Genomic DNA, 10,949 nt, shown 5'->3' with positions numbered 1-10,949 from the left:
TAGAAGTGTTCTGCTGCTGCACGTTGCTTATCTATTAGTGCATCGTTAGCTTCTAGATACTTATCATACGGTGCAAACTCGAACTGAGAGGCTCCACCCATAGCCATTGAAACTACAGTCTCAACTGCATTGAATACAGCAAAGCTTTTCTTTTCTTGTATACTCCCACACATCTTATCAAAGGCAGCTCTCTTGACCTTATCTAAATCTGCACCATAGTTAGACATAGCAGCTTTATATGAGTTTACATAGCACTCGCCTTTATATGCATTGATGCTCCTATGAACAACTGTTGATAATGATACACGTGACTTTATTGATTCATCGATGTAGTCAAGAACATAATCATATATCTGTGTTTTATCTTTTCTTGCCATTTATAACATACCCTCTCTTCTTAATAATTCAGCTTTATCAACATATAGTCTCCACCTTCTCATGTCCAGTGTTGCTATTAAATTAAGTCTAGCTAACACTGAGTCATCATGGTATGGTTCGTTTGTATCTTCATGTGTACCAGATGCAATTGCTTTCTTGAATCCACCAGGTGTTTCTTTCCATATGAAGTGTATAGCATCATCAATAAAGAATTTATCATTGGTCTTCCATATACCATTAATAAGTAAGAATCTCATTCGGCGTATTGCCTCATCCTTTACATTCTTTGTCATATGAACCCCATGTAATAGACGCTGTTGAGTTGATAATGGATCGACATACATTCTGCCATATCCTAACAAGCGAATGAACTCAATTAGTGTTGAACCCATGTTACGCTCAGGTATTAGTATAGCATTGTTGTAATACCTTGCAAGGCTAACTACTACTTCTGCTAATTCCGTCTGGTCTATTTTGTCCTTAAAGGTACATACCTCTTCCATTGTAGACTCTTTTAGTACAACCCCCTCCGAATAATCTCCATTTATTCCACCACCTGCTGGATCAATACCAATTAAATACTTTTCACCATACTCAGGTTCTTTGTAAACTTTTATTGGTGATATTGGAACATCACGCATGACTATCCTTGGAGCACCACTTGTACCCCTATCAATAATAGTATCCTTATTTTTTGGAGGTGTCTCATCCCAGTATGTAGAAGCTTTAGTATACAAGCTAAGAAGTAAACCAGTAGGAAACACAGGGTTACCAGTATTCTCAAATGATTCCTCAGGTGTTGATGGATACTCTGAGAACATATACTGCCAGTCATTCTTAGCCTCTGTCTCAAATACATACTGCCAGAACTCTAATTTTCTAGCCCATGAGTTAATAGGGTATCCTTCTTTCTCAAATATATCACAAAGTTTCAGTTCATAATCAGTCAGTGAGGTTAGGTCTTTTAGCCTACCCTGTGGTTCCATCTCATACTCAACCAACATATGCCACGGCATAAAGACATATATCATTCTAGATTCTTTCTTGCGAGCCTGTTTAACTACATCATAAAAATGATTAACACCTTTGGCGGTTGAGACATAGACTGTTAAAGCAAACCCAGTTTTTGGTTGCGTAGCTAGTACACCACGTTCTAGCTGGGTAACTTTGTCGTAGTAGGCATATTCATCAAAAACAATAATATGGTTAGTTGTAGAACGTGATGCACCTTTAGATAAAGCACCACCTATCTTGATATAGCTATTCAATGTTGTATTAAGAAACTTCTTAAATCGCAAAAATGTATTTGGTTTAGCAGTAGCAATTATCTCTGCTAGTAGTGATGGGTGAGTTCCCTCTATGAGTGGTCTGGCTTTCTGTTCATAAAATTTATCTGCAAGATCATCAGTAGGTAAAAGATGTACAGTGTTTATATTCTTGCGCCTAGTAGATATGTACTGCTCTAATCTAGCAAGCAAAACAGAGATACCTTCTTGCCTAGCCTTGTGTACTACTACAGTAACTGGCTCAGGTATCTCTTTGAATGCATACGGTAATATGGTACGAGCAAGTAATGATTGAGCTTCATTAAGAATAAAAGGGACAGCCTTTCCCTCTTTATTAATAATCATTGTTCCTTCAGAACAAAACTTTTCAAAATCTAGTACAAGCCCATTTAACTCTGAAGTACTCAGTGTTTTCCAGTGTGAGTATGCTGGTTGTAGTGGCTTGTTTGTACCAGCCATGTATTACCTATTTTTTCTTTTTGTCTAGCTTCTTAGCAGCAGTAGCTGGTGTAGCAGCAGTAGCTGGTGTAGCAGCAGTAGCTGGTGTAGCAGCAGTAGCTGGTGTAGCAGCAGTAGCTGGTGTAGCAGCAGTAGCCTCTGTTACAGTATCTACAATTTTGACTTCTGCTTGAGCTGCTTCTTTCATCTGAGCTATACGTGCATCAATAACAGCTTTATTATCTGTCTTCTCTTCAGAAGTTTGTTGTTGTGGTATTTCAATGTTTATAGCATTGACTACATTTTCTTTCTGTTCATTAATACTTTTATATCCTAGTGTTTGTGAAGCAGGACGATTCAACTGATTTTCTAATATAATTACTCTACCACCAGCGGCTTGTAGCATTGCTTTAACCTGTGGTAATTTCTTCTCAATTATATTTAAAAATTTAATAGCGTCTTCAACAGATACTATATTAACATTATCTATGTTGAACATTTGATTTCTATCTTGGCTTTTATATTGAAACATGTCTTCCTCTTTCATTTAATTAACACTAACATTATATACTAAACTATATAGCTTAGCTAGAAATCAGGACTAACCCCAGTTGCAACTCTAGTCTCAATCTCTTTCTCATCTAGCTCCTCCTGAGTATATTGCATAGCAGATTGTGCGACGTCTTGCAGAGCATCTACTTCATCATCAGAAGATACATGACTTACCATTATTGGAGTATCATATATAGCCTTGAATTTGGTGGTAGTGTACAATGGCCCAAATCTATTCTTTTCTAATTTAACATTTACCCAATGCCCTGTCTGTATACCTCCCTTTGTTATTTTGTCTTTACTGTTTGAAGTTAATTCTATCCTCAAAGATGCAGCAAAATCTAAACCAGTTCCACCAGGAGTATACTTAGTTGCAAACATACCAATACTAATCCTCTCCTGATTAATAAAGACTACAGCTGTATCGCTATCTTTAAGATGGGGGGTTATCCTTCTCATCCACTGATGCATCAACCTAGCCTTTAACCCTATGTGTGCCTGACCACTATCACCATCTACTTCAGTTTGACAAACTAAAGAAGCAACAGAATCAATAACAATAACATCATAAGCACTAACTCCGTTAACTTTAGAATCAAGCGCACGAGAAACAATACCCTCAACAATTTCTAATGTTGGCTCAGGTATAACTGTAACATTACTGGGGACTGACCCCTCACCAAATAAAGCATTCTCAGCATCAATATATAAAACTCTACCCGTTAACTTAGGTAAAGCTTTTGACATGATAGTTGTCTTGCCAATCCCTTTGCGTCCGTATATCTCTGTAATTCGCTTAGTAGGGAACCCTCCACCATTCCAGCCTGAAGTATTAGACTCTCTAATTAAATCATCAAGTTCAGGAATACCAGAAGGGATCCATCTAACTTTCCGTTCTTCTTCAGTAGGCAATGGAGATAAGCCCATATCCTTTAATATATTATCAATTACTGTATCTACAATGCTTGTGCCAACAATCTGTTTAGAAGATGTCTGTCCTCTTGATGCATTCTTCCTGCAATTATCAGAACAATATGCAGCTGTCTTTCTTTTTGCGGCGAATTGAGAACCACATGCTGTACATTGTTTATCCATATACATAGTATACCAAGTTAGCGTGACAAGAATCAATAGTTAGCGTGACAAATATATGAGTTAGCGTGACAAAAGTGTATAGCAATGTCACGCTAAGTGTACGGGAATGTACGGGAATGGTAGTACATCCAGTTACAGCTTCATTTGATATCTATAGTCTTAATATATCTTCTCTCGGGGGGCTCTACCCCTGTTAAATGCGTATAATATTATAAAATATATGTGACAGGGAGTGAAATTCAGGTAATATACTAATTATACTTGTGCTTATGCATATCGTTATAAATGTATAATATTATATATACATAAAGACTTACACAAAGGGGGTCACAATTCCGCGCGATTTTTATTTTACTACTATATATGACGCTTATCACCTCTGTTAATTGTACTTATCCACAGCTATGTATATTATTCTATAAAAAAACTATTGACATGTATTCTGTTGTTTGCTATACTGTAGTTAGAAGTTAGCAATGAATGAGCAAGCTTCACAAGTAACTTAACAATCTATGTACCAGTAGCAATAATATTCGTTAGTATTGACGAATAAAAACAAACAACAGACAGCAAACGTACATAGATTAAGTTACAAAACAATAAAACAAAAAAGATAGGACAAAAAATGTTTACAGTATGGCATTATCAGAAGCCAAATCAATATAAATTTGTAATATTAAAAGGAGTAAAGAAATGAATCAGCAAACACAAGAAAATTGGCTAGATATTCCAACATTTATACGCAAAGGGATTAAAGTGAATGGAACAGTACACAAGGAAGTAAAAAGTTTAGAAACATTATTGAAAGAATTGAGGGATAAATAATCATGGCAAAATATAATTTTTCTAAATTGCTAGAATTTGTAGCGATTGGAGCAAGTAATAAGCTAACTCTTGGACAGGTTAAGCTATTGCAACGTGCGGTTGATAATGAAATAAGACATACAGATAGTAATAACTTTACTGATATTGCTATGCTTGATGAAATGGGCAATGACCTGATGGTGATAGTAAGTAAAATGGAAGCTGGAGAATAAACTAACATGAATAAGACACTACGAAATAAAGCACTAAGAGACAGTAACCAATTAATAGTGGCAAATTACAATGGCAAAGATTGGTATACAGATACATTTTTTGCAACAGCCTATCCTGTATTTGAGGGGTATAAAATGAAGAAGACACAACGAGAACCCTATCTAACTCACAAACCCAGTCTTAACCTTGTAATAGACAACAATAAAGAGTACATACAGGCAGAAATAATTGGAGTATCAAACATAAACGGCAATGCAACAATAACATTTACTAGTATTGATACCAATGTTATATACCATGTAAAGCCAGAGTACTGGAATCTGTTAGTAAATATATACCCAGACTCAATATCATTCATAACAAGCGACGGCGATGTATATGCACCAATTAAACTATATGAAAACGATAAACTAGTAGCAGTTATAATGCCACTAAAGAGCAGGTAATTATATGCAAGATGGCTACCTTGGTAGCTTTAAGATTAGGAATATGTAATGAAAATAATACCAACAGAAGAAATATACCATGCCAAAAGATTTTTGTACGAATCGTTGACTATAAAGCAAGCCAAAAATATTAATGACAGTAGTGATACATGGTTCGAGGAAGCAATGGAAGCACTAGACAACGGAGATTATGATGCTTTCATAGGCTTTACTGATTATGAATGTATGCACTATGATACAGAGCAAGAAGATACAGTATCATATTTATCAAACTACAGAGGTGAGGTTGATTCTATTGATGGAACAATAACAGTATGTTTGTTTTGCAATGAAGAATTAGAAGGAGATGAGGATTATTATGAATAACGAAGTATCGGACATACATTGGCAGTTATGTCGCTTAATGTCCGAGTATAAAAGAGACAATAAAAAGATACATAAAGCAATATATAACATTGACTATGCATTATACGGTGATGATGATGATGAGTTAAATAAGGCACTAGACAATGCCAAGGAAGTGATAAGGAATTATGAACAAAGAGATGTTGAAACTAGAGAGAAAGTCCAAGACAATAGCAGTACAGACAGAGGTAATGAATCTAGCCAAGTTCTTATATGGTAATAAAGGAGTAACGAGAGCTTTTGAAAATCTAATCATAAGAGAAGCAAAGGCAAAGTCATCAACCTTCAATAGCCAGGAAGAGATAGAAGAATTTATTCAAGCAATCAATGAAGCAGAGAAGGCAGTCACAGCAAGACAGTATAGGCTATCTAGCATTAATAGAATGAAAAGAATTGGAAAGACAAAGAATGTATAAGCTACGCCCATATCAAGAGGAAGCTGTTAGCATAGCAGTCAACAAGCTAAAGAATTACAAGCGACCATTCGTCATCCAGGCAAGTGTTGGGGCAGGCAAGTCAATTATCATAGCAGAGATATGCCATAGACTTGATGAGCCAGTACTTATACTCCAGCCAAGTAAAGAGTTACTAGAGCAAAACTATAGTAAGCTAATCAGTTATGGCGTGGAAGATGTCACTATGTATAGTGCTAGTGTTGGCAAGAAAGATATAGGAAAGTTTACTTATGCAACCATCGGTTCAATATATAAAATACCAGAGGAATTTAAACACTTTAAATATGTTTTGCTTGATGAATGTGACCAGCAAACTGGTGTGGGTGGTAGGCTGCGCACATTTATTAAAAACATTGGGTGTGAGAATGTATGTGGGTTAACAGCTACACCATATAGAACAGAGCAAAAATATTTTAAAGAAAAGAATGGTATGCTCACATGTACAGCATCACTGAAGATGTTGAACAGACAGCCCCCATTCTTCTGGAAACAAATAGCGTATAAAATGGAGACACAACAGCTAATAGATGAAGGCTACCTATCACCAATCAAATACTATTCTGATAAGATAGATACATCAGACCTGGTAATAAACAGCACAGGAGCGGACTATACTACAGAATCATTAGAGAGGTATGCAGATAAAGGACTGAATCGTATGGTCGAGGTGATTAATAATATACACCAAAGGAAACTGGCGAACAAGATACTAGTGTTTGCATCATCTATACGCAGAGCAGACAGGGCCAAGGAGTTACTACTAGATAATAATGTTGCAGCTGAGGTAGTTACTGGCAAGACACCAAAGAAAGAACGAGAGAGAATCGTACAAGGATTCAGAGATGGGACAGTTGATGTCATCTTGAATGTTGGAGTATTCATCGCAGGCTTTGATGTGCCAGACCTTGACTGTGTTGTATATGCTAGACCAACTATGTCAGTTAGGGTATGGTATCAGGCAATTGGTAGAGGGGTACGACTTGACCCTGCCAAGAAGGATAAAGTATTACAGGTGTTTGACCTAACTGGATGTGCCCAATCACTAGGTCGGATTGAAACTATAAAGCTAGGAAAGGAGGAAGATGGATATAGAGACACAGTTAGTAGTGAGGTCGGCAGGTTAGATGAGAAACCATTGTATAGTTTTGTAATTAAGAAATGAATGTAAGATAATTTTAAAGGAGACAATATGAAAATAATACTAACAATAACAATAGTGACTATAGTAATAATAGGAGCAATACTAATGGGTGATACACCAAAACAAACAAATATTACTGACAATCTAATCACTTGGGACATCATGAATGATGAACAGCAGCACGAAGCAATAAAGAATGGTACAGCTGTACTAGATACAGAGATACAAAATGCTATCAAGTCTGGTGCTATTGTCATTAATCAGTAAGCGTGATATATTAAAAGCATATAGAGTTTACGATTCTGAATAATTCGTAGACCCTATATAAAAAAATATTAAAAAAGTATTGCAGAGAGGGTCTGCATCTGATATACTAATGGTATTCAGAATCGTAAACGGGTAGACCCACCAGCAATGGTGGGTTTTCTTGTTATCAACATCCCTCAGAAAGAGGATAGATGACACAAACAAAATTCAACAAGGGGACGTTCATCACTATACCTAACAGGTGTACATTGCGTGAGCTTAATAGCTCTGCACAGGTAGTGTACTTATGGATATGTGACATGATGGATGATGATGGTAAATGTTTTCCAAGCCATAGGTTATTGCGTGAACTGACAGGTCTAAGTAGACCGACTGTAATACGTGCCATTAATTCGCTTATTGATGCGGGAGTTCTATCAAAACAGAACCGATATAAGGACAACGAGCAGACCACAAACATGTACTTTGTGTTGATAAAAGACACAGAAAAGTGTGATGTAAAAGAAAATTTGCTAACAGATGAGATGATACAGGGGGTGTCAACTGGTGATACAGGGGGTGTAAACGTGAGATACACAGAACTAAACCCAATTAACCAAACCCAATTAAGTAAAACACACACACCTGACGGTGTGACAGAACCGCCAAAGAAAAAAGAACCACCAAAAGATATTAATGAAACACTTATGCAGTTTTATTTGGTGTTGAAAATGTACTCCCTCCCTGTGTTGAACAATACCCACGTCCGCAAGTGGGCGGACAACCTGAAGTCATCACTCGGAGCCGATGTAGCAGTAGGCTACCTTATCAGACTACAAGAGCGTGACTTGAGGGTAGAGCGTAAGACAAACGAGTTTGTACCCCAGCTTGGTAGACCCATAGATGTCATTGACAAGGCTGGGAAGATAATTGATTACTACACTCGTACAAAGAAGTCACACGATCCACGTGTGTATGGTGGTTCACTATGACAAACATCGGGCGACAGCTGGTACACCTGACAGATTTTGATGAGGCTACTGATGAGCTAGAAAGTAATTACGGATCAACCAAGCTGTACTCTGTTGGGTCTAACGATCTAGATAATTATTTCAGAGGTGGGTATGGACGCCACAACGGATATGAAATAGTGGTGCTGTTTGGTAGCACTGGTATTGGCAAGTCAACATTCGCTTTGAACATGATGGTTGGCCCTATACTTGCTGGCAAGAAAGTTGGGTTGTTGATGTTAGAGGATGATGGTGCTGATGTGAACGCCAAGCTGAGAAGGATACTTGGCAGAGATAATCTTAATAAATTTTCACGCAACATCTTTTTTACGCCAGCTGATGTTGTTGATGGTAGTAAATTGTGGGGGCTTGATGATCTACTGACCCTCATAGAGCGGTGGTTTATAGACAGGGAGCTGGACATTATACTACTTGACCCAATACAATTTGCATTTGAATCAGCCATTGCAATCAAGGGGGAGAATGAATACATAGCACAACGTATATTTGTTAGAAGAATAAATTACCTAATGCGTAAACTAAACAAAACAATCATAATGGTAAGTCATGTTAGCAAGAATGGACAAGCAAAGGGTATGGATAGGATAGTTGGTTCGTCTGGTATAGCTGCATCAGCTACAAAAACAATCGAAATAAAAAAGGTTGATGAAGATATGTTAGTCAGGCTTCATAAGTCTAGGTTCACGACAACACCAGACCATGACAGAGCCTACACCTATGATGAAAACCATAGGTTAAGTGGGTTCAATAAGGTGCATGCACCCCTATGGTAGGTTATTACAATGATGACATCCATGGATATCAGGTAACAGCATGCCTTGATAGGGCTGGATTGAAGTATAGGGATGGACAACGCTACATCATCACACAATGCCCGATGCATGAAGATACTAATCCATCGACACAAATATTTAAGAATGACTGGTTCGTTAATTGTTTGGCTGGGTGTGGTAGATTTCATATAACTAAACCATTCCCTGAGCTACGTTCTGACACACGTACACATGCCTACAACGACCGCAAACCTAAAAGGGAGGTCACAGTGCATCAGAATAATTATAAGACGTTTAATCTATACGAGAAATGGAAGACTATGCCATTGATCCCACGTGATCATCGATTCAAAAACCTGCCACTTGATGTACTAGATAACCTAGGTTGGAGATGGGACAACAATTCATACTTCATACCATACTTCAATGAGACAGAGACAGCTATACCATTCGCACAGTGGAGACACCTGAGCGGTGATAGAAGGTTTACATTTCTTAAGGATGCTAAGCCAACAGTGTATGGTAAACAGAACTTGATTGGCAACCCAGTAGTATTCATATGCGAGGGTTCGTCAGACATGGCTACCCTATACCACTGTGCTGTACCAGCTATTGCTATGCCTAGTGCATCCAGTGGTACGCTACTACAAAAGGTTGGTGAGTACTGTAAGAAGAATAGTATCAAGCTGGTGTATGCAGGTGATAATGATCAGGCTGGAGATAAATTACTTGAGTCTCTAGATAATACATGTGACTACCGTGTATTGAACCCACCAAAGAGGTACAAGGATTGGTCAGATTTCTTTCAGGCAGAAGGTATAGAGGCAGTGTCAGACTATTGCATGCCTGAATTATTTGAGTCTATGCCAACTCCAACTGGGCTAACAGGTGTAGATGCAGTAATGGAATTATTTCCTGGTGCAATATTAATAAATTAAGCTAAAGTCTATTGACAAAGCGTAAGGCATTTGATACACTAGAGGTACAATCAAATTAAACCATATAAAGGAGCAAGATAATATGGATAAAGATGAAATAGTTGTAAACAAGCTAGAATATAAAAATATTAGTTACGATATCTTAATGTGTAACAGAGTAGTTTCAATGAACTATGGGAAGTTTAGAGTAATAGCCCCATCTATAATAAAAATAGAAGATGAATGGTACGACAGTCCAGGATTAGCTGTAGAAAGTACTAACAAATTAATCTATGAATGGATAGATAGATCCCCAGCAGAGTTGGATAGTTGGATAGATATGATTAAGGAATGCATTGATGATTGTGATAGTAGCTATTGTGATAGTGGTGGCTATAGTATAAACACAAAAGAACTCAAGAGAGTATTGCTTAAGTTTTCTAAATGGAATAATAGTATAAAGGAGCAAGAATAGTATGGGAAAAGTAAAAGATATTTTAATTGAAGCTGAAGATAATGATATAGAGGTCACAGATAATATGACACTACAAAATATTCAAGTAGAGGTAGCTCTTGTAAATGCACAGGCTGAATATAATAAATTGCTAATAGAATTATCATTGATGTTAGGCAAAATTGTTAAAGACCAAAAGCAAGCATTAGATAAATTAATGATTGTAATAAATGGTATAAAAGGAGCAGTTGAAAATGCCAAATAAATTAGTAGAGTTTGAGATGACTGCTGTCA

This window comes from Hesperophylax consimilis, unplaced genomic scaffold (genome assembly GCF_061612785.1).
Source record: "Hesperophylax consimilis isolate HC1 unplaced genomic scaffold, BYU_Hcon_1.0 scaffold_154, whole genome shotgun sequence".
In the NCBI taxonomy this organism is placed as follows: domain Eukaryota; kingdom Metazoa; phylum Arthropoda; class Insecta; order Trichoptera; family Limnephilidae; genus Hesperophylax; species Hesperophylax consimilis.
The sequence above is the reverse complement of the archived record's forward strand: the minus strand, read 5'-3'. Positions refer to the sequence as shown.